This window comes from Cavia porcellus, unplaced genomic scaffold (genome assembly GCF_034190915.1).
Source record: "Cavia porcellus strain 051 isolate PalLab524CR breed Dunkin Hartley unplaced genomic scaffold, mCavPor4.1 scaffold_22, whole genome shotgun sequence".
Lineage (NCBI taxonomy): Eukaryota > Metazoa > Chordata > Mammalia > Rodentia > Caviidae > Cavia > Cavia porcellus.
In genome coordinates this window covers 61,694,036-61,720,065 of record NW_026947505.1, presented here as the reverse complement: position 1 = coordinate 61,720,065, position 26,030 = coordinate 61,694,036, and positions in this window count along the sequence as shown.

Here is a 26,030-nt window from a genome sequence, read left to right as displayed (position 1 = left end):
ATGTGGATATGGTAAGAAATGCTTAGTAAGACCAAAGGAGTCTAATATTTGTATTCAGAGTCTTCAAGACATTTACAGACAGTGTGATTCATGAGACTGCATGGGGTTTGAGGCTTATAGATGATGTTCTCAGCAGTTTTACACTTCGGTGCCTAAAGGATCCCCTCTGGGGTTCATTATCTTGTTGAAGACCACACAGAGGGTTAGTGAAATGGAAGGGAGCCCACATCTTCTGACTCCTGTCCAGAGGTCTGTTGAGTATCATCTTCAAATACTATCATATTTTGCAGTAATTTACTGGACACCTATCATAATCACCTAAGCCTTTGCTTTTCCAAGGCATTTCCAAGTCAATTGAATTAACTCATCGGTGTACAAAATTTGCATTTATTATTTTTGTCCTAAATTCTCCTTAAAATTTCAAGCTTGCTTCTGGTTTTAGTGTTTTGATATTTAGTAAAATGTTATATAATACACTTGTGTTCTCTATAATACAGTTTCTCTGGGTTTCAAATGGCTGTTCAGAAAAAGAAGGTCTTGCTGTAATTGATCTCCAAGGCCCAGATCTAGAATTCTATTAATTTGCATACAATTTTCACTTACTCTTTGGTAAACTCTCCTGGATATTAGCATTTTCTTTTATTTTTTCATTGGGAAATAAAGTGCTTTTTGATATGTCCTAAAATAATTAAGCATAGATGGTTAAAAATATTTTTAATAATTATCTGCTTCACTTCTGAATTAAACTGAGTTTAATACTGAACCTGAGGATAAAGTAGCTGTAGTCTTTTATATTTCCAAAGAGTCTAAATTAACAGTATGTTTTCATATTCTTTAATGCAAGTCTGTCTTTTCTGATTTCTCTGTTCTCAGATTCTCAAGAGGCAGAGGTACAGAAATATTTTTAAATTTATCTTCTCTCATTTTCTACTTGTCTGTACTTCTTAAACTAGCATCCTGGGGCAGGTAAGCTATGACTTCATTCTTCAGATTCATATGTCTTGAAAATCGTCTGTGGCCTGGTTGTCCTAGGGCATCAGGCAATGTACAGGTAAGGTCAAGCTGTTCAAAGACTTCTTAGGCTGTAGTGATGCGCACTGATGAGATATGAGCATAAATGACATCAACTGTACAGCATGGGTAAGAGTCAGTGGTGCAGGAATTTTAGACTCTGATTTTTTTGATTCAACAGCATCACTGTGGAAGTGATTATATTGATGATGATTATAATAATGATGATGATGATGATAAGTAAATAGTAAATGCTACCAGTAAAACTACCAGTTCAGCTACCAGCTGAAATTCTAGTAAAACTAGTGCTAATAGTAGATAATACCAAAGGAATAATTAGTTTGGCCATGCAAAAATATTAACTATAGTACTTCTACAACCTTTATAACAAATTTATTTATTAAAAATCTCAAAATAAGAATGTGAATGTCATGATTTCTATTCTAATAATTACTGTATTCAGTTTTACTCATGTGCTTTCATTGTTCATATAAACCAGTCCATACTTAACAATGGAATTATTGTGTCAGATATCAAAATCTAAGATTGCATCTTGACCAAGTTAATTTTGAGCATATAGGATTTATGTGACTGCTAACAAATACCTACACAGGAACTATCAGGTGCCTGCAGGGAGATCTTGAAAAGTATTTTGCAATAGGGGGACTTACTTGTTAAAAAATAACATGTTGTGTTTGTTTCTAAATATGCACTTCAAAAGTAATTAAAATAGGAGAAAATGTAAAACAAGCATAATTTGGAGACATTGCAGAGATTTTTTTTCTGGAATACCACAATAAAGTGAGCCACATATTTTTGTTTTGTTTTGTTTTCTAGTGCAAAGAAAAGTTTGTAGACCACACCGTACTCTGTAAATTTGCAACAGCATCATATTTAAAACACCAAATGCTTTAATTAAAAATATCTTACCGCCAAAATATGCTCACAGTTATCTGAGCCTTCGATGAGTGGCAACCTTTCTGGTGGGGTGGGTCTTGCCTTCGTGTCAGTGGCTGCTGCCTCATCAGGTTGGGTGGAGTAGCTATAGCAGTTTCTTAACTTTATTATTATTATTTTTTTTTTGCGTCACTGCTTTAATCTTTCTCTGTAGTATAAGATGCTGCTTGATAGCATTTTACTCACACTAGAATTTCTTTCAAAATTGGAGTCAGTCTTCTCAAACTCTGACAACTGTTTTATCGACTAAGGTTTTGCAAATTTTAAATACGTTTTTGTCATTTCTATGTCATAATTGTGTTTCACCAGGAATAGATTTTATCTCAAAGAATGGAAAGAAATGGCTTTCTTTGTTCATCTTTAGGAGCCTACTATTCATCAGTTAAATTCTTATCATAGAGTTCCAGTACTTCAATCATCTTTTCAGGCTATATTGCTAATTTTAGCTTGTCTGTTATTTCTACCACATCAGCAGTTATTTCCTTCACTGAAGTCTTGAATCTCTCAAAGTTATTCATGAGCTTTGGATTTAATTTCTCAGAAATGTTTCTTTTCTGAAATTTTGACTGTCTCCTATGATCACAAATATTCTTAATGACACCTAGAATAGTGAATCCCTTCCAGGAGCTTTTCAAGTCACTTTCCCAAGATCTATCAGAAGAATCACTTGGACAGCTATACGCTTATATGTATGTTTTAAATAAAAAACCTTGAAATTGTTCCTTTATGCATGGACTGCAGAATGGCTGTTGTATTAGTAGGCATAAAAACAATGTCCGTCTCATTGTATGGCTCCATCAAAGCTCTTGGGTGAATACGTGCTTTGCTAACGATCTGTAAGATTTTGAAAAGGATCTTTTTCTTCCTGTGCATTAGGTCTCAAAAGTAGGGTTAAAATATTCAGAATACAAACTATAACCAGTACCAACCACGCATTTATTTACAGATAACAGCCAAAATTTAGTACGATTCTTAAAGGCCCTAGGTTTTTAGAATAGTACATAAACACTGGCTTCATCTTAAAGGCACAGCCTTCTTGAGTTTTATGAGAGAGACAGCCTGACTTTTGAAGCCAAACAAAGACTTCTTTCTAACTATGCAAGTCCTAGGTGGCATCTTTTTCAGGATAAGGTTATTTTATTTATATGGAAAATCTACTGTTCAGTGTGGCCACCTTCTGGATAACTTGTGGTTGTTTATACGTCAGGACTTTTTGCTTTAAGTTACACTTTTATGAAGAATGCTTATTTCCTCAAGCTTCATGAATCAACCTCTAAGTTTAAAAATTTTCTGCAGTTTCCTCACCTCTCTGTTTTCACGGAACTGAAGAGAGTTAAGGCTTTGCTCTGGGCTATATTTTGAGTTGAGGGAATATTGTCGGTAGTTTGATCTGCTGTGTAGAAGACTACTAAAACTTACTTTGTATCAGCAATGAGTCTATTTTGTTTTTCATGATTTTCAGGTTTGATAGAGAAGAACTTTTAATTTTCTTCAAAAATGTTTCACTTGATTCACAGCTCAGCTACTCTGTGCCCGAGACAGTTTTCTGCCCACATTGGCTTTCTATATGCCTTGCTCATTAAGCTTGATCATTTCATCATTTGTTTAAAGTAAAAAATAAGTTCTTTTTTCTCTTAAACTCTTAGAGATCATTTTAGATATATTCATTTATCTAGCTTTGCTATTTCTGTGTCTCAGAAAAAAGGGAAGGCAAGAGAGGGGAATAGGCAGTTAGTACAGCGGTCAGAACACACTCATTGGGGGGTAAATTAGCCACCTACATGAGTATAGATGGAGACACCCAAAAACAGTTGCAATAGTAGTGCTAGAGATTATTGATCACATATTCTTATAACTGATACAACAGTAACGAGACATTTTAAATACAGAAATACCAAAATACAATGCAGATCACGAAGTGAGCACATGTTGTTGGAGAGCTGGCCCTGACTAAACTGTCTGAGGAAAGACCACGAATTTTAACTTTGTGAAAAACACAGCATCAACCAAATAATAAAATGAAGCAACAAAAACCAAGGTGTGCCTGTTTATGGAAGTTCTTTATGCATAGTCACACTACAGGAAGAAAAGTACAGGTGACGTTTTGATGTAAACGTGATTCATTCACACCACACACATACGTGTGCGCGTGCACGCACACACCCCCACACACACTTTTTTCCATGTAAATATACTCTCAAAAGTTTATTTCTTTTATTTCTTTATTTAAAATTGCTCATTGGTACAATTTGGTTATGCACAAAGATCATATTCTGTATGGGAAATTTGTACATATGTATGATATATTTTGATTTCTCTTTTTTTCTCAATCCCCTCCCCTCTCTAAATCTCCCCATTTACAAAGCTTTGTTATCATTTTATATTTTTTAAAAATCATTTGTCCTTTCCTTCTTTTTACCTTTCCACCTTCCTTTTCCCTAGTTCCTCTTTCATTTTGAACAATTTCTTCCTATTTTACAATATCTGTTGTATATTTTTGTCCTTATTTACTCTTTCTGTTTCTTATAGCAGGGAGACAATTCCATGTTTATGCATGTGTATATGATTTATGTTACTTAAGAGTATGGTCTCAAGGTGTATCCATTTACCTAGAAATGTCTTGTTTATTCTTCTTTATGGTTTAGTAGTACCCCATTCTATAAAAAAAAAATCTTTTTTATTCATCCATCAGTTGGTGGGCACTTGGATTGTTTCCCATATTTAGTTATTACAGATTCTGCTGCTATAAACATGGGTGCGATTATGTCACTGTGGTATGACATTTAAATTCTTCCTGGAAGATACCCAGAAGGGGAATAGCTGGGTCAAATGGGACCTCTAATCTGAGTTTTTTTTGAGGAATCTATGCACTGATTTCCGCAGTGATTGCACCACTCTACACTCTCACCAATAGTAGAGAAGTGTTCTTTTCTCCCCATACATCTCCAGAATTTGTTATTGGTAGATTTCTTAATGATAGCTATTGTTTCTGGAGATGAAATCACATCCTTCAAATATGTCTCTCAAATGATCAGTGATGCTGAACATTTTTGCTTATACTTATATGCTACTTATATTTCTTCATCTGAGGATTGTATATTCATCTCAGATACCCATTTAAGATTTAATAAACAAATCCCCGATTGCACCCCAATTGCATGGGAAATGATACAAAGAATCAACAACTGGGATCTCATCCAATTGAAAAGATTTTGCAGCACAAAAGATATCACCATCAGAGTGCAAACACAACCCACAGCATAGGAAAATTTTTAGGCAGTTATTCCTAATTTAAATCTAGTACATATAAATAACAAATAAATAAGAGCTCCAAATTTATTTCTATTTTAAAATATTAAGTTTTCTGGGTTTCAGTGTATTCATCAAACAATGAAACTAATGTTACAATTTATCCCCCAAGTCTAATGTTCTTTCTCCCTACCCCTTGCAATTTTGTGAATCTTTAAAAAAACTTTTGCATACCAACATATATTTGTAAATTTATAAATCATTAAACATTACTCAATAATATGATTTTAATGGTTTTGCAGTGTTATGATTTTATTATAATCTCTATCAATTGTTTTTTAAACATTAAGGACTTTTTTTAAATTTTCTAGTGTTATAGTTTATGCTTTGATCATCCTCAGGATGAGTAACCCAGCTTTGGTTGAAAAGTGAGTTCAAGGCCAACCTGAACAGTGAAGCGCTGTCTCAAAAAGACCAAACATAAATAAATAAATAAATAAATAAATAAATAAATAAATAAATAAATGACTAATCTATCTCTTGAATTAATGTGTTCTGGATATGAAAATTTGAGTGTTGAGTACCATGTTTGAGTATTGAATGGAGTTGTGACTTTTTGTTGAGATGACCAGCTACAGCTTCCTGTTCTCCCATTAATGCTTTTTTATCTAGTTCTAGATATTAAGCAGCAATATGTTCATTGTGTGTTTATTTGTCCCCTCCAGACAACAAGATCTATTAACAACTGCTGGCGCATTAAGGTCTCTGGGACACCTTTCTGATTCTGCCACCTGGTAAGGTAGTGAGACCCCTTGCTTCTGGAGTCTAAGCCTCTTTACTGGACTCTCTTCTATTATTTTAGGGTCCTCACCACAGATAGGAAGGAACCCAGCCTTGTGCCACCACTCTCTTGGTAAGCCTTGATCTCCAATGGTTGCCAGAGAACGTCCTTGTGAGGCTGGTGTTCCTCTCACCTGTGCATTCTTGATGAATTTTCTGAACAGTGTTATTTGATATCCCATTCTTCCCGTGGAATACAATCCTCTCACTGGTATTCTGATCTTATATATCTATTACAACATGCACATTTCTCTCATTCTTCTGTTTTTTCCTCTGCTGCCTGTTAAGCATCTCAAACCTTTCCCTCTTGCCCATCATAGGAACTCCCTTTCTGCAGACTTCTAAGAGCCGCTCTGACAACAAGCACACCCATTCTGTGTTTCGTATCTTAATAAAGTACCCCAAGTAAAGAAAAACCTGTTTATCTAGTCATTTCAGTCCTTTTGCTCACGTCCTCATTAACACCAGTGTCAGAGCTGTTCTCCTGGCTTACATGGGTATGGACCAGTTACTTTTGAATCTCCTTTAGATTTCAGCCCATTCCTGTGTTACCAGGCTCACCACATCCCTCTGCAGGTTGAGTTAGGATTTAATTCCAGTCATCTGCCTGCTAGCTAGATGGGAAGATGTGGACCACTCTCATGAGGAATACCTACTGGCTTGCACAGAAAAGCCTCCTCCGCATCTCTGGTAGAAGGAACCATGATTCAGTGCCATGGTTTTCCATGCAGGGCACTGGGCTTTGGGTGACAGATCTTCCTTGACTGAGTATTTACTCACTGGTGGAGCTCTGTGCCTTTTAATTTTCCAGTCTTCCATCTGCTGTCCAGTGGGTTATTCTCTTTCATTTTGTACATGATTAAGCAGCCTCCTAGTTCTCACCCAGTTTTTAACTACTCGACAGCCCTTAGTTTCTCGATACTTCTGTGTAGTTACCAGTACAATTTAGTGTTAATTTGGCAACACTGCTATCTTTCTGGACATTGTTTGCCTATCTTCCAAAGGCCTTCCCATGTCACCACTTTAGCATTTGGGCTGCCTTATGCCAGGAGATTTCTGTGCCTCATACACCCACTCAGTGTGGCATCCTTTAAAGCAGGCAGTAGGTGAATTTGTTCCACTGCACAATTTTATTCCTTTTTTTCTTGGACCACGAGTGGTGTCATTTGTGCTAGTAAAAGATCATCAGGAAGCACCTTGGAATATTACCTAGCTATAAAGAAAAATGAAATCATGTCATTTGTAGGAAAATAAATGCAAATAGAATGTTTAATGAAGGGTCTGATTCATTGACTCAGATGGTTACTACACAGTTGAGACCAAATAAGGCCCAGTTCATGACAAGTAGCCCTAGTCACATCCTCACGTGTGTCTAGTGTCTGTGGGACCAGGTTCCAAACTGAGCACTACATCTCAATTAAAGATAGTGTTTGGAAGAAGATTTCATGCCCGGACCCTCAAATTTTAAATTTTATGATTCTTCTATTGAGACTTCTTTATATCAAATGTACTTTATGTGTTATTGTTATGGCTGATAACATTGCGTCAACTTGAGAAGTTTAGAGATTTTAACTGAGAATCTCAGCAGGGAGACAGGGTTCTTACTTCGTTAATATTGTCATCCTGTGCAAAGGAGGGCCAGGAGATTTTGTGAGTGTTATACCTGCGGGGCGGGGGCTCTGTATACAATATTAACCAGGAAAAGGGGTTTATTTCCTCCTTTTGCTCTGGATGCTTTTGCTGGCTGTTGCCTTGAAGGGTTGCCCCGGTGCTATGCCACTCTGACTTGGAGCCAGCTGATTGCGGACTGTACCCTCCACATTGAGCTGAATAAACCTTTGCATTCTGCATTGTGGGTGTCAGAAATTTTGTCCCAGCAACGAGAAAAAGTAACCAAGACAGTCATTCAATCAGCTTCATTATAAAGCCCAAATGACACAGTGTCTTACTTGGGATCCACATAAAGTTGGAAGATTTGAAAATTAACTTGCAAATGGTTGGGACAATACACCCAGTCATGGTATACATTCTCTGTAAAAATCCGAAAAAAATCTACCAAATACGGTTCCACTTGGTTCAGGGCTGTGTTTGGAAAATCAAACACAGCAAATTTTCCTCTCACTTTTAAATGATCAAGAACTGCCACGAGACTGCTTCTCTGGAGAGTTCATATATGTGGCAGTTGTGTGAATTTTATGTACTTTATCTAATTTTACCCTGGTATACAGTAGGCCCAACATCTACTTTTGCAAGTTCCTGATCACCAGCTTAATTAACACAGTTCCATCAGTATAATGCACCAGCACGATGCTCTGTAGAATAGTAAAGAATACAAGATTTTTCTAGGATATAATACACCAAGATAGAGATATGGGGAGCTGTCATATGTCAAAGTGAAAATAGTAAACATTTTCTTGATTACGTGTTACAGAAAATGAAATGTTTTCTATGTCAATGACTGCATAAAATGTGCCCAAGTATTGTGATGATTGTTATAGTGATGATACCACACACAGAAGTGCAGCTGTAATTTATGTCACAATTTTATTAGGTTTGTTGTCATGCACAGGTACCATTGAACATACATCTGATTTGTGCACTAGGTATTTCTCAATATCTATTACACATTTTCTCTTTATTTACACTTTTCAGTTTGTCACACCAGAGAAGCAATGTGATATTTGCATATTTATCCAAATTCACATAAGACTATGGTCTTGAGATACATCTGTTTCTAATATTATAATAATATATTTATAAGATATTTAATAATAATATTATTTTACATTTCGTATATTCCTGTTTTGTTTCTGTTTATAACTGCTACCTTTTTCCTTCTCTTTGTCTTTTAGTTATAGTGATGCCTTCCTTTATCTTATTTGATATTTGTAGTATAAAGTATTTTGAAGTCTTTTTAATTTTCTGTGGGATGAATCTCATATGGAGTGAATTCCTATACCAATTATGTTTTGTTGGTTGTTTGTTCCAGTATTGAAATTTCTGTTGGTTTTTAATGCTGTATATCAAATCATTACAAACTTAGTGGTTTATAATAATATCCATTTGTTATCATATACGTTCAAAGTTTCAGATGTCATAGAAACATTTTAGAACAGGATGTAATGTGCTACAATTAAGGGACCTGCCAAGGGTAAATCCTTATTTGACATTTGAAGTTTATTTCCAAATGCAAGTGATTATTTGTAGAATTTATTTTTTTTTGAAACTGTAAAATTAATGGAGACTTCAAATCCAATAGAAGAGGCCATTTCTGACCTCTTTGAAAGAGCTTGTCTGGTTAGGTCTACCTAGAATAATTTCAAGGTCAATTGATTAAAGACCTTAATTACATTTATAGTCCTTTCACTCTTGTTTTGTAATGTAGTTCTCTGTGAAGGGTTATTTATCATATTCACAGGTCTGTCTGCACTCAAGGGGAGGTAATTAGGCAATGGTAGAAATCTTGAAAGTCAATTTAGAATTCTGCTCACGACAGATGTATTGTATATTACTTTTATGGGGATGGTTGAATTTGCTCTCTGTGGATGTTTCATCTCTCTGTCTTTATTCTTTTGTGGTACAGCGATTACACATATGTTGAAGAAGCACTCTACCACTGAGCTACATTATCAGCATTTTCAACATATTGAGACAGGATCTCATTAAATTGCTTAGGTTGGGCCTTAACTTTCTGATCCAGTTATCTCAGCTTCCGAGTAGCCAGATTATAAATGTGAGCCCCGTGCCTGTCTCTTACTTGCTTTCTTTATCCACCATTTGGAGTGGTTTTGTTACCACTGACACTCAGTCGCTTTCCTCTAAACTGGAAGTAAATCATATAATGTTTTAAAATACTGATTTTCTATGAAGATGTTTGGGATGTTGAAGACAGAGTTGAGCTGGTAGAGAAGAGGTTTTGTGTTCTGGTTTTATATTCAGATCCAGTGCTGTTCTAAGTCTTCTGCCTCTTTTATTAGCACTATAGTCCTAGAACACTCTCTGCAAGATTTTTTGATTATTAGGTTATTATGATTACTCATTACTCATATTATGATAAATTCTTTTTGGGATTTGGAGAAGTCAAACTCACACCTTGGATTTTAAAAATGGGACCGTCACTGGTTTTAGGTGGAACTTTTTAATTTCCTTTATTTCCTTTGGCAGTGTCTGGCCCACAGTTAGCCATTCTGTGGATTCAGACCAACTGACTGTTTTGCTTTTGTCTATCTGTAGTCCCTTATTATGTTTAATTACTAAATTGTTCTATTTTATTTTTTTTACATTACAACTACTTCATATCTGTGAATTCTGCCTTGGCATATTCAACCAACTTCAGATTGAAAATATTGAAAAAAAATCCTGGCTCTGTACTGAACATGTATAGGCTTTTTATTGTTAGTATTCCATAAACAATACAATATAAAATGACTGATATAACAGTTGCATTTGTAGTTATTATAACTAATCTTGAGATGATTTAAAATATGGAACTACATGTGTGTATGCTATATGAAAATGCTGCTCTATATTAAATAAAGAACTTGGACATCCACAGGTTTTGCTACCATCAAGATTCTTGAAATATTCTTCCATGAAAACTGAAAAATTTCTGTATTGTTAAACTGTTATTTGCATATCTGCGAAACAAATATTGTTTTGAAAACAGGAATCTATTGTACTATTTTTATGTAAAAATTTGTCTTTTCTTGTGAAGTATATTTAGATACGTGTTAAAGATTTTTGTGATTTAATGAGGAAATTTAGTCCATGTAGATTTATTACACTGCCTACATAACGAATGGTATATTAGTGCTCTTGTAAGTCTTATTAGTGAGCAAGAATCAGGAACAAGAAATCTGATGATGAATGCCATGTGAAAACAAGGTTTCATTTGTTTGGATTGTTGTATTGATATTTGTACCTTAAGAATGTTTCCTTAAGAATCTTTGAACATTAAAAATTGTCAGTTTCCATTAGTAGGATAAAGTTGAAGTATTTAATAGGACAGAATACTATAAAATACTATATGAAGTTAAAATTCAGATTCAATCTCAGTCTTCTTCTGAAGATCCTGCCTGTTATCTTACTGCAAAGACTTTCATTGTGTACAAAACAGTGATTTATTTCATCTAGATATTTTATTTAGTTGCTACAGAGGGCTGCACTCTTGGATTGGGTGAGAAAAAAATAATTTAAAAATCTTTATTTGGATTAATGTTAGATTTATTAAAAATTAAATACAAAGACAAAGAGGTCCTGGATACCCATCACCCTCAAGATAATGCTTAATGTTACCATGGTATACTGTTAAAGATGAAGTATATCTCTTTAATTCCATTTCTTCAAATTTCAGTAGTTTTCCTACATGTGTCCTTTTCTGTTTCAAGATCCAATTTAAAAAACAGATTGTATTTGGTCATGGTGAAGAGGCTTGCAAGACTAAGTTACATAGTTTGAAATACATTTATTTCTCCATTCTGGAGCAAACTATATTTGAATTTGAACTCATGTTTCTTTTTGTGGAAAGCCTATTTAGGGCTTTGCAAATCATCACAGTTAAGTAAGCATTTATGTTGTTTTGCCTGACTGTGAAATGTATTGAAAGGGAGAAAAGTTAAAAATATATATATCAAGGGATTGATGTAGCTGTGTCTTCTGGTGAGTCGAGGCCTTTAACTAACACAGAAAGTATCAGGGATTCAGGATCGCTCAAACTGAGCTAAAGAAGACTCTTAAGATGAAAGTAGCCAGTTTAACACCTCACAGAGCTGTACTCTTTAAACTGGTTTTCATGGCTACTGCACAACCTCTCCTCACTGGAGCTAAATGATTAAATATTTGAGCAAGTGGCCAGGAAATCTACTCTCTTACTTCTGGAGTGTAGGATCACTAAAGAGACAAAATTCCCTGTAATGGTCATTATGTAAATTAAGGAGGATATTGTAAACAAAGATTCAGTTTGACTGATCAACAAAATATTACCTTGTATAGTTGTGAGATTCTTCTGTACTTACTAATAGTTAGGAGGGGTGGAATTTTCTAATATGAAATATTTAAACACCAAAATATGCACATTTCTTAAGTTTGCAAAAAGTTGTACTGTAATCTTGTGTCTGATACTCCAAATTCCCAGAATCCGGTGGGACTGGGGACTTTGGAGTGCCTTCCCCTGTAGGATTTACCTCATGCCTCAAGCTTTTCAGGCTCAGCTCTCAACTTGCTTTATGGTGCATTTCCTCTCACAGTTATTAAGAAACTCAGAATTGTTTTGATCTTCTCTGTGCTTTTTTTCACATCTCCCAGCTACAGTTGGCCTCTGTCTTCTCGTTAGCCTCAAGGGAATTATAACTTAGTTCTATTGGATTCTGTTTGGAATAAGATCGGGATACTGTGAAGGTGGCTGGATTTTGGATTCTGTAGAGAGGGAAGCCGCAAAGCAATTAGATCTACATGCCAAAATGGGTGTGGCTTGCATACTACTATGCTAAGAGAATCTTTCTTTCTTTCTTTGATTCAATTCCAAAAGCCTGATTTTCTTATTTCCTTCTTAGATATGTAACAGTGAACAGGAAAGGGGTTGTTATTTTTCTTAAGAATCAAGAATGGAATGTGTAAGTAAAATGATGAGAGTTAGGATGATACTTTATCTGTTTAATTTACCATCTATTACTTTTCAGATTTGCCATCCGTCCCCCTTTTTTTCCTGTGTTGCTACTTGGATTTGGTATGTTGGCTTGTTTTACTTCTCTATGAATTGATAAGTCTACATTCTATTTTTATTTATTTATTTATTATTAATTTTTGGTGCTGGGAATTGAACTCAGGACCTTGCACTTGTCAGGCAGGCTCTTGTGTCACTGAGCTATATCCCTGGCCCTTACATTGTATTCTTATTTTTGACTTTTCATTCTGTATTCGAATCAATTTTTATTTACTAATGTCAAAATCAAAATATTAATAAACAAGTCTGATTGAATTTATCACAACTACATCATTGCAAGCCTGTGATGTGAAGAAAAGGGGAGATCACGGAAGCATGTCAAACATTTGGTCCTATTTTTGTCTCTCAGTGCACTTGACAATTTGAGAGTAGCTACTGAAATGTGGGAAGCTATGCAGGACTTCCTGTTGTCTCGCAAAACTGACAGTACAAACCCTGAATTGGCCAGGTGAGGAAGTATATGAAAAAATACACAGACCATTTTCATCTTAAAACCTGAAGGGTCATCTTTCTCTGTAAAATAGCCTTTGGCAGAGTATATGTGGCATCTTATTGTGCAAAAGTTAAACTCAAAGTGATTGAGCAACTTCCTAAAAATAACACAGCTAGTGAATGGTAGAGGAAAGATTTGAAATTAATTGAATCTGGTTCCAGAGGTGTTACTTTTTCTGACCACTCAGTGGGGAATACACAGGAGACCATGGCTGTCAAACAGTTCATTTGTTTATTCTTCCCAGTAGAAGAAAAACTGACTGGAGACAGGAAACTTAACTTATCAGAATTTGTACCAACAGGAGTCAACAAATAGCTTGAGATAAAATAGTCTTTTCATAAATTATAAATAAATAGCTGATTTACTCAAGTAACTCAGGTGAATTAGCTACCCTGGAGAGTCTGGCTGATTAATTTTGTTGTGTCTATTTATCGATCATGACTGTGCTCTTTGAGTGTAATCACTTTGCTAACGATTTTGAGTTTAGTCATGCAGGGCTAGACGTATGCAGCCTCAGGCACAAAGAATGGGAGGCTTGTTTATCTATTTATCTGGGAAATAGGAAAGTATGGCTTGATCCAATTATTCCACATGGCAGTCATAAATTACAACTTCACCTTATACCGCATACATTTAAACAATTTTAAACTGCCAATTTTACAGGATAAAGAAGATATGAGGGACAGGAAAAACAGCTCATAATTTTTCTTAAACAGTATAAAATCATGAAATAATTTTCTAAAAACTTTTACACAAAGCCTGAACGCTTGGTTAAAATTTATTATTCACTTAATTAATCCTGATTATTTTTATATGGTACTCAGTTTCTAATTATTGTGGAGTTTACCCCTATATCAATTAATATGCCCAGAAGTGGATTTAGAAAGAGGAACAGAGCATTTCTTCTTGAACATGGATTAAGTGATTGCATTTCTAAATGACTGTATTTTAAGGAGAGGCTTCTGTGCTCATACTTGTTTTTCAAAATCTCAAATCATTTGAAAATTTTACTGCAATATATGAATTGGCATTTAGCTTCCAGGAGGTATATGGAAAATATTTTTTAAAAATTTTATCAGAATAAACAAAGTGTTGTGGCCCATGCCTGTAATGCTGGTAATTCTGTAGTAATGCTAGTAATGCCTGTAATTCTGGGAAGCTGAGGCAGAAGGATCACAAGTTCAAGTCCAGCTGGGAAGTTAAGCCACTTAGTGTGACCCTAGCTTAAAAATGTTTTTAAAAATGTCTTAGGATGAAGTTCAGTGCAGAGGCCCAGTGTTCAACTCTCACTACCACAAAAACAAAACAAGCAAATAAACACAAAAAACCCTCAGAATTCATGAGTATATACTTATTTTAAAATATGAATGTAAGTTGCGTAGACATAAAAAAATGAGAGTACTTATTGGATTAAGATAAATAGGTAATGGTAGATAGTTATAAGGATAAAAAGAACTTAAGCCAAATTATTAATTTCTTGTTTTGGTTTAACAGTTGAACAAAAATTTATGTTCTTAGGGTTGGGGGTTTAGCTCAGCAGCATAAGTGCCTGCTTGGCAAACATGAGGTCCCGAGTTTGATCCCTGGTACCAAAAACAAACAAACAAACAAACAAACAAACAAATAAATAAATAAAATTATATTCTTTAATGAAAGTATATCCGCCAAATTTTAATTTATTGGTCAGATGTAAGACTGTCAATGTAATTACAAATGTAACAAAAGCTAAAGCAAGAAAGAGATCTTTTTTGTACTGGCCTAACAATTATCTAAAATAGAGGCAAATAGAAATTTTACCTTATTTCACTAATGTCAGAAATACGAGAAATGAAATAAGAAGGAAACAATGTCATGAAGATATTTAGACTTTTTTCTCAGACGAAAATTTAGCTCTATTTATATCCAAACTTCTGACTTTATACTTGAGACCTTGTGATTAATATACATTTCCAATATTCTGTGAGATGCAAATAGTTTGTGTGTGCATTTATGTGTTTGTGAGAAAGACAGGTGTATTTGTGGTTCAGTCTATATTTGTCACTTCTGCTAGAATGAATTTTGATAGTTTTAACCTGAGGATTGTCCCCGGCTCTTACCTTTTTTCCAGTACTAGGGGCCAAAATATAAAGCAGAACATTAGATCCTACCTCAGAGGGAAACAAACAAGCAATACTTCCAAGGCTGAGTAGGGAAGTTTGCACCACTCTCTTACAATTAATGCCTGTTTTGGTCTGTGGATAAAGAGGCAGTTGTTGCCCGCCACTCTAAACTGCCATCCTCTCTTTGAACTGTAAAGAGATTTTTCAAAGCATAAACTTTAAAGAGCTGATAGTTTCTCACAGGGTGACCGTGCAATGAGAGAAATACTACTCATCATGTAGGTTTGTATTTTACTCTGTGGCATTAGGGAAGAGAAATGCCTTTTACACAGATATCAGTAAAATAATTCTCAGCGATAAATGTGAAGTTGAATTTTATAATCCAAAATTAATTAAGGTTGGCAATATTAAAGTACCTCAAAGTCAATATTGATCAAACATTTAAAATTAATTTAAAATCACAAATAATGTCAATGCCTTCATTAGATAATTTGAAAAACTCAAAACTAATCACTTACATCATTTTTGTGCATTGCCAGAACTATCTAAGCACTGCTCATTGATGAAGTGATAGGTGAAACATTCACAAGGTAAGAGATACCATCTCAACCGGAAACACACCCTTGTACCCCTCATAATAGGATGGCTCTCTCTGATGGTCTCTTCTAGTAAGTTGTATTAAAAAATGCCTGGAAAGATTTCTCTTACTGTGGAACTTTCAAAATCACTGCATCCACTAGATAACATAAAGCATCCAAATTTCTCAAAACATTAAATGAGGCTTGAATTTAAATCACCTGTGTAGCTAAGACCTTATTAGAAAATCTTCCCCCTACAGAAGCACCCAACTGGGTAGGAGGGGGAAATTTCTAAATCATAGAAATGGAAGGAAGACAGAGAAACCAGGCATCAAACTGGATAGACTATTTGAAAGCAAGGGTACTTAGAAAGGTGAATGGCAGGATTGCCACGTGTGGCAGAGAACAGAGTGAGGGAAACCTGGAAAGCAGGTGAGCTGGCAGGAGGCACAGATACTGGCTCATCAAGTTAATTAGGCAAACTGTTTCTTTCTAGCCTGGGGCTGTTTGTAATAGCCTGACTGAGTTGGAAGTTTAACGTGCTGAACTGGTGGCTGAGGTGAAATCCTGCTGACTGTAAATTAGGTCGAGTCTGATGGTGCTTCTGAAGAGATTCGCCCTGCACTTACTTTTGGTCTGCCTTGGTTTTGGCTAGCTCCTCTACTTCTGTGGTTCACTTGCACATTCATCTCACTGCTTTCTGATATATGATCAACTAATAGTTTTTAAACAAGGAATTTGAGGTTCTCTGTATAATCACATTTTGAGGGCAGTGAAGCTAACAAAATCCTACAGACAACAGCCAGAACACAGGGTACTTGTAAGTGTCCTGTGGGGACATTAGCATTCTTGCTGAGTGAGGGCGCCACAGGATGGGTTGGTGGGAGTGACTACGGACAGGACTGGTTCCTCCAGATGTTGCTAGTGCTTCACCCCTGAAACAGCATTTTAGAGTATAAAAGTAACCAGCTCAAATAGTGGTCTAGGAGTGGTTCTTACTGCTTAGATTTGCAGTGTAAACATTAATGTGCATGTTGAGAACGTGAAAAAACAAATGGAGAAATCAGTAAGAATGAATGAATGCAACCTGAAAACAGCACTAGAGTTTGACTATGTCTTTGGAAATGCACTTTTTCAAACCTGCTGGCTCTGCATTTTCTTTTGGTGCACCATGACTGTTTGCGTTTCTTAGGTCAATGCTCTGTGTCATGTTGCTCTTCTGGTAGTTTTTGGGTATCGCAGATCAACCTTTCATGTGTATAATGTATGAATGAACTCTGGAGCTAGACTAGCTCTGCTATTTACTAATTTGAGCGGAGTATTATAACTTTTCTGGGCCTCTGTCCCCATATATATAAAATAATAATGAAGAAAATAATTCCTTTCAAGGCTTTGCATAAAAATCGGAGGATAGAAGTGATTTATATACATGATAAATGTATTAGCTAATGTTATTGTTAAGCGCTTCTAGCTGTTTGGAAGTGCTTAAGGTTACATTAAGACTGCAGAGTCTTTCTGATTCAATTTTATAAACTGCAGTTCATTGATGGAGGTTCTCATTCATTCATTTGTTCATTCAGCTTTTTGTAAATGTAATGTGTCAGATGCAGTGTATCACATACTATAGTAATTATAGTAATATGTAACAAGAGCTGAGGGGAGGAAGAGAGAGAGAGAGAGAGAGAGAGAGAGAGAGAGAGAGAGAGATGGTGGAATGGTGGAAACCTACTCAGATATCACAATAGAGTCCTGATATCTACACAGAAGTTGTCTAGGGAGCAAAGATGTGATAGGTCAGTGGGTTGAGCTGTGTGGGGGGACTTTCCAGGAGAACTAAAAGTATGAAGATGAGAGTGGGCTACAAGTATATGATATGGGCAAAAAAATGACGTACTCCAAAAATTAAAAAGAAGTGCTTTTATTTAGCTGAGCTCAGTGGTGACAAAATCCCAAAAGGCAACCTGGGCATTGCATGTGCCCCCCCCCGGGGGGGGCTACAAGGAGCTATAAAGCAATAAACCACAAGGGGAGGGGTTAGGTCTTAGGATCAATTTGTCACCATAAAAGGTAATTAGGTTTAGTTTTTCAGGAGTCCAGGGGGTGGAACAAGCAATTATAAGAAGCAGGGAAGTGGGGAGGGGGGTTACATAGGAGGTATACCATAAAATTGCGACCTAACTCGTGACGTTTCACTAGAAAAGCACAAGTTATAAAGGCACAGTAAGTAAGAAGCATAACACAAGTTTTGTTTTTGAGCCTCAACAGGATAAAGGGATTGGTAGATGCTGGTGAGTGATGAAGTTGAAGAGGAAAGAAAGACTGGGATTATGAGGGCTTTGGTTTGCACTAGGGAATTTTGGACTTGATCCTCATGCCCATGGGAGCTCAAAAATCTCTAAATGGTAGAATGCTGTCATCGTATTTGTAGCTAGTGAACCATTCTGTTGGCACTATAAAGGTTTTATTAGAGTTGAGTGAGACTAGAGAGGGGAAGCCAGTTGAAAGGCAATCGCAGAGAAGTGACAATGCTGTCCTAAGCTGTGGTGGTGAGAATGGAACTCAATAAAAGTACAAGAGTTGGAGAGAGATTAAGGAGGCTGAATCACCTTTTAAACTGCTTTATTATTTCTACTGTTTGGGTTTCTACAATGCTAAAAAGTACAGATATGGCTTTCTTTTCAGTGTATCTTGTCCAATATTTTTTGCTAAAGATTTTCTACATAACAATGTGATCTATGACTACACAGGTATATTTCATATGTTTCATATGAGTTTGGGTGTAAAAGAGTACATTTCATACACTGTGTTCATTACAAGTCCATTATTCATTGATTTCTTTTGTGATTGCTTGCTATCTTACACTGTCAGCTGTACCCATGGCTACTACAGATGAGTCTCAAACTTTTGCTTGCAGTGCTTATTTATTCATACATTAATGAAAATTTTTTTAATTTAAAAAAAGATTAAGATAAAAGAGGACATAGCAACACAGGTCAGAATAGAACAATTTAAGCAACATAGTGTTTCACCACAACGATCTGACATAACACTAGCTACCATAGTGTCTCTTTCCTTTAAATATTTGCGTATGCCTTCATATATTATAGTATCAAACATAAAAAGACAGTGTAACACCATTCAAGACAATGAAAGTATTACAGAGTATTCAGAACCAACTAACAGAAAATGAACAATGGTTTGTATATTATCTCGTCTATAAAAATTTTTGTTTATACTATCACATATAATAAAATCCAATAAGATACAACATGATAAAACCAATAGAGACAGAAGAAAAAAGCTTAGTGGAACTTCAAAACAAGATTATATTAAATCATCACTAGCTATTATAATATCTTGTTTTCTTCAAAATAGCTGTTTATACCATCACAGACAATAAAATGAAACAACCCAGAATAAAACCATTCCAATTAATGAATGAACATTTTAAGGCTTCAAAGCAATATAATGAGGAATCATGATTACCACATACTTTTATGTATTCTTACCATTTCTTATACTAGGGAAACTATTTGGTATTTATACATGTGAGTTTGATTTATTTTGCTTATGAGTACGGTCTCAAGCTGTATCCATTTATTTATAAATATCTCAGTATGAGCATTCTTTATAGTTGAGTAGTACTCCACTGTATAAAAATACCACCAGGTTTTTATCCATTCCTCTGTTGATGGACACTTAGGTTGTTTCCAAGATCTGGCTATTACAAATTATGCTGCTATAAACATGGGTGCACATATATCACTGTGGTATGATGCTTTCAGTTCTTCTGGGAATATGCCTAGAAGTGGAATAGCTGGAACAAATGGGACTTCCAATCCCAGCTTTCTGAGAAATCTCCAGACTGACCTCCACAACGGTTGTACCAATCTACACTCCCATCAACAGTGCAGGAGAGTTCCTTTTTCTCCACAGCCTCTCCAGCATTTGTTGTTGGTAGTTTTCTTTTTTTTTTTTTTTTTTTTGGCTTTTTCGTTTTTATCGGTACCAGGGATTGAACTCACGACTGCCTGCTTTCAAGGCCGGCGCTTATGCCGCTGAGCTAAATCCCCAGCCCCATTGGTAGTTTTCTTGATCCTGACCATTCTTTCAGGAGTGAGAAGGAATCTCAGTGTGGTTTTAATTTGCATTTCTTTAATGAGTAATGATGCTGAACATTTTTTCAAGTATTTATTTGCCATTTGTATTTCTGCATCTGAGAAGTGTGTATTCACCTCAGATGTCCATTTTTGGATTGGATCTTTGAATTTTGGGGGTCTGATTTTTTAAAATTCTTTATATGTTTTAGACAGAAGTCCTTTTTCTGAGGGACAGTTCACTAAGATTTTTCCCCAGTTTGTGAGTTTTCTTTTCACTATGCTGGAGATTTCTTTGACATGCAGAAACTTTTTAATAAGAGGTAGTCCCAGTTACTGATTCTGGAAAGTATTTTCCAGGCTGTTTGAGACCTGTTCATGAATTCTCTACCTACCCCTGTGTCTTCAAGGTTTCTACTCAATTTGTCTTCCAATAGATTTAGTGTTTCTGTTTTAATATTCAGATCTTTGATCCATTTAGATTTTAATTTAGTACATGGTGATAGGCATGGGTGTAGTCTGAGTTTTTAGCATATGAAGAGCCAGTTTTTCCAACACCATTTATTAAGGAGACTGTCGTTCTTCCAGTGAACATGTTTGGACCCTTTATCAAAGATAAGGTGGTTGAGTGTGTTTGTAGTTGTGGTAGTATCTTCTAATCTATTCCATTGATCTTCAACTCTGTTTTTATTCCAATACCATGTTGATTTTACTACAGTTGCTTTGTAGCATAACTTTAAGTCAGGGATTTTGATGCCTCCAGCTTTGCCTTTGCTGCTTAGATCTGTCTTTGCTATTCTCAGCCTCTTCTGGTTCCAGATGAGTGATTTCTCTTGATCTATGAGGTATGTTGATGGTATTTTTATTGAGATTGCATTGAATCTGTATAATAGTTTTGGGAGAATGGCCATTTTCACAATATTTAGTCTTCCTATCCATGAGCAAGGGATGTCTTTCCATTTTCTGAGATCCTCTTCAATTTCTTTTTTCAATGTATTATAATTTTCCCTATATAGATCTTTCACTTCTTTCATGAGAATAATTCCTAAATATTTCATTTTTTGGTTGCTAGTGTGAAGGCTGTGGCTTCTCATTTCTTTCTCTGAGATTTTGTTGTTAGTGTATAGAAATGCTATTGATTTTTGAGTATTGATTTTGTATCCAGCTACATTGCTCAATTTATTTATTATATCTAGCAGTCTTTCAATAGTATTTGAGGGTCTTCTATGTAGAATATCATGTCATCTGCAAATAATAATTTAACATCTTCTTTTCCTATCTTTACCCCTTTTATTTCTCTCTCTTGTCTAATTGCTCTGGCTAGTATTTCCAGTACTATATTAAATAGGAACAGTGATAAGTGACATCCTTATCGTGTGCCTGATTTTAAGGTAAAGGCCTTCAGTTTTTGGTCATTTAGTATGATACTGGCTATTGATTTGTCATAGATGGCCTTTATCATATTGAGGTAAAGGTAATCTATTCCAAATTTCTGTAAGTTTTTTATCATGAATGAATGTTGGATCTTATCAAAGAATCAATGAATCAAAGAGTGGGTTCTTTGAAAGAATAAATAAAATTGAAAAGCTCCTAGCCAACCTTATTAAACAAGGGAAGAAAAAGCTCAAATTCATGCAGTAAGCAATGAAAAAGCTGAAATCACTACAGACTCTGAAGAAATACAGAAGTTCATCAACACCTATTTCGAAAACTTCTACTCTCATAGGTTTGATAATCAGAAGAGATTGGCACATTCCTAGAAACATATGAAGTACCAAAGCTAGGTCAAGAAGATGTAAAACTGCTGAATAACCCAATTTCTATTAATGAAATTGAAAATTTAATTAAGTCCTTACCTATAAAGAAGAGCTGAAGCCCAGATGAATTCACTGTGGAATTCTACAAGAAGTACAAAGAAGACTTAATGTCGACACTCCTCAAACTATTCAATGAAACTGAAAGGGAAGCAATCCTTCCTAAATCATTCCTGGAAGCAAATATCACTCTAGTACCAAAACCTGAGATAGACCCAACTAAAAAAGAGAACCACAGGCCAATCTCTCTAATGAACTCAAATGCAAAAATCCTCAATAAAATATTGGCAAATAGGACGTAAGAAATCATCAAGAAGATTATATACCATGACCAAGTGGGATTCATCACAGGCATGCAGGAGTGGTTCAAGATATGTAAATCAATAAATGTAAACTACCATATCAATAAAACCAAAAGTAAGAATGACCATTTCCATAGATGCTTGCAGTATTTACTATGTAGGTGTTTCTGGTAGTCTGTTTAATGCTTATAGGCTGGAAAAGTATCCTGGTCTATGCAAGTGTCTCTGATGATACTTCAACAACACTGTTTAGTGACATTTACATTGTAAAAGCTTTTCTGGGACTGGTCTGGGTATTTAGCTCAATCGCATAAGCACCTGCCTGGCAAGTGTGAGGTCCTGAGTCCGGTACCACAAAAAAAATTTTTTTTTTCTGGGAAGGCAATTAAGTAAAAGATTACTAGGCTTGTGTTCAGGTACTGTGATTCAGAAGGTGCACAACTGAGCTCAGAATTTCTAATTTTAGTTAATGCTCTATGTGGTTCTGAAAAAAAACCAAGATAACCTTATACCTGCTATATTCTAAACACTTCAACTTTTTCTAAATTTAATTATTTTTAATTTACATCATAGCTGAATTAGAACTTGGAGTAAATCTGTTACAGAAAATAAGTAATAAATTATTATTGCAGTATTACTTTTTATTATTTTTACAGCTTTGATCAGTTTAAAATAATGAAATTATGGAACTTGTTAGGTGAATGATAAGGTAGTCTAAGACATTAGAAGTGCCCTTGCATGATGTTGAGAAGATAGAATATACCAATTACAGGGCAAGCCACAGTTGTGTCTTGGGAGATGAACAGGGATATGCAGATGTTGGTAGTGGAAGTGGGTTCTGAGGCAGTGAGACAGTGTGTTTTCTGCAGTCAGACAGTATTAGCATTACTTGGGAGGTTGTTAGAAAAGCAAATTCTCAGACCCATCCTGACCTATGGAATTAGATCATTGCAGGTGGGATCCAACAATCCGTGTTTTAACAAGCGCTCCAGGGGATTTTGACAAACGTGAAAGTTTGAGAACCTTAAGCCTAGTATGCTTAGATCTCTACATGACGAATGTAAGTTTGGGCTTTTAAAGTCTGCAGCTGTATTTTAAACTGTGTAGCTATTGATTGACTTAATTTTTCTACAGTAAGTTCATGTTTTTGAACATGTATAAATTGGGATTTGGTTTAGCCAACAGTGAAAACAAAACAAAATTGGCACAAAGTGTAGAAACTGATTTCTCTGTAAGGTACAAGTGAGGTAAGGAAATCCAGCACCCTTTGGCCTTTAATGGTGCCAGAGACACAGGCTTCTTTCATGTTATTGCTCAGTTTTGAAAGCGCTGAATTTTCAAATTCAGTGATTATCTCAAGAAGGCTGCTCTGGCTGGAGCTCAGACATCTGCACTTGAGTTCCATCTGCCATCTCCATTTTCATTCCTGTAGCCAAAACTGAGCCACTTTCATTTTTATCTTTGCAGAAGATGGGAAATGTGGTCTTGATTTTGTGATGTTTTATTATTGTGAAATAAGATGGAAGGACAAATTGGAAGCTGAGTAGAGCATGACTGTTTCTGTTGATGTGGGAGTACATACTTATCTGGGAAGGGGATATTTCTGGCATGTTCCTTTTCTGTCCTCCTCCTTCTTCTGTGCCTTCTCCTCCTCCTCTTTCTCTTCCTCCTACTTTAACCTTTTACTTATCCTATAGATAGCTATTTATCATACTTTCTTTCTTTCCATCTCAGATTTTAATCTAGTTCTGTCTTCTCAGTGATTTGAGGAAAAAGAGATCCTAAGCATGCAGCAGTTATAATAACAAAATGATGTTTATTATATATCTACACAATCTGAAGATGGACTAATGTTTTTATGGCAAGCTTGTGCTTTTTAACTTGTCTTTATTTGCTTATATATGTTATGTTTGTGACTGCATAAGAAAATTTCCCATTTTTTATAATGTTTCTTATGGTCCAATTTCTGATAGTGTATGAGTTGTGCCTTGTCAGAGAATGATTCTAGAACCTTTTTAGAAAATATCAAATTTACATGATAACATCAATGACTTATTTTAGACAGCATTTAATAATTTGGTCTTCATTTTTTTTTACTTAATATTTCCTGACATTTGAACTAGACAATGGCTGAATACAAATGTTCTATGTGCTCTTTAATGGAGACACTTACTGCAAAATGATTATCAAAAAAACTATGAATCATCCCTTTCTCTAAAATATTCAGTTCTTTAAGCTGATTGCTATTAGCTGTTCATATTATTTTAATTAGAGGAAAACATGACTGCTGAAAATCAGCCAAAGGTTCTATAAATAAAAGTATCCATCTTGCAGAATCAAATTTTAATTAACCTTTTAAGCATGCCAACCTTTCCACTAGAATTTTTCAGGGCTTGCAGCTATTCATTTTATTCAAAAGCTGTATGGGCTATTTTTCATCTGTATGCGATGTTCAGAGAGAGAAGAGAGAGGGAGGAAAGAGAAAGGAAGGGAAGGAAGGGAGAGAGAGAGATCTTAGAATATTTATCGCTGTTCATCAGTTAGTCAGTTATCACTTCAATACCTTTATCAAAATGAAAAGACACTCAAGTACAATACAGTATGATATGATTGTGGTGCAAAGTATAGACACAAAATAAAATTTGTGTTTTCTTTTTGTCTCATTTATTTTTTCATTTGAGCTATTATTTATATCCTGTTAGTTTTCTTAGAGATAGGCTATTCGTAATTAAAGCAATACCAGGACATGATTTCTAGAAATCAGTCTACTTTTTACGTCTAATCATTATGCACATGAAAGGTGTTTTCACAAGCTATTTGTTGGAAAATTCATAACTGACATAAATAAGCATTTTCTGTTTGTAGGCCACTGTGACTGTGTCAGTGGAACAAATGCCAGATCAAAGCACAGAGGATGGCTGGACTATCTGAATTCACATCAGTCCCTGGGTTCCAGAAAATTCAGTTTTGAGGAAGCTGTTGCTAATTGTTATGCAGCCATCACACACATCCATGGCAACCACTGTCAGAACCTGACCTTAATAAGCAAAAGGCCTGATATTAACTCAGTTTCTATGGTTATATTAAAAATAAATGTGGTATTTTCTTTATTTAAGATTTACAACTCTCACACCTCTTCATGACTATTACAATAATTATTAACTACTTTGAATTTACTAAATTTACTTAAAAACTAAATTATAAAGCTCTATGCTTTGCAAATAATACCCTATGTCTACAGTGACTGACTTAATGTGCCTAGTTTTAGTTGAAAAAAAATCAGGCTTTTAAAGAGTTAGCCACTGAATACATGAAACTCTATATTGCTACAATCTTATACTATTTTAAGCACTGTTTCCCTGCTTTTTGGTAATATCCCTTCCTGCAACTCGGTTCCTTACAGGAAAATGGTTAAAACCCAGGGTTCGGTGACAGTCTGGGATTCTGGAAAAGCAAACAAGATATGTGAATTGGGTCATCTCTAGATGCTGGGTATGGGTAGCTTCTGACATGGCTTCAATCTTTGTGATCCTCCAAACTGCACAAAACATTTCTCCTTCCATTCAGGCTAAGGCTACTTGATAAGCAGTTTCTGAAGTGGTTCCAAATAATCCTCAACTCTGGTATTTACACTCTGATTAATTCTTTCTTCATGAGAATAGGCTGTTGCTAGTGATTTGTGTTAGATTAATAAAATACACCATGTCATGGTTTACGTCTGTGTCCCCCAGGCCTTATGAGTTTGAATTGTGCATTTGTGATGCTTCATTGTCTAGTGCTTGGATTGATGGTGTCAGTGCTCCACCCACAAAGGGGTGGAGCCAGTATGTGATGTAATGGCAGGAAGAAGGTGTGTCTTGCTCTTTGCT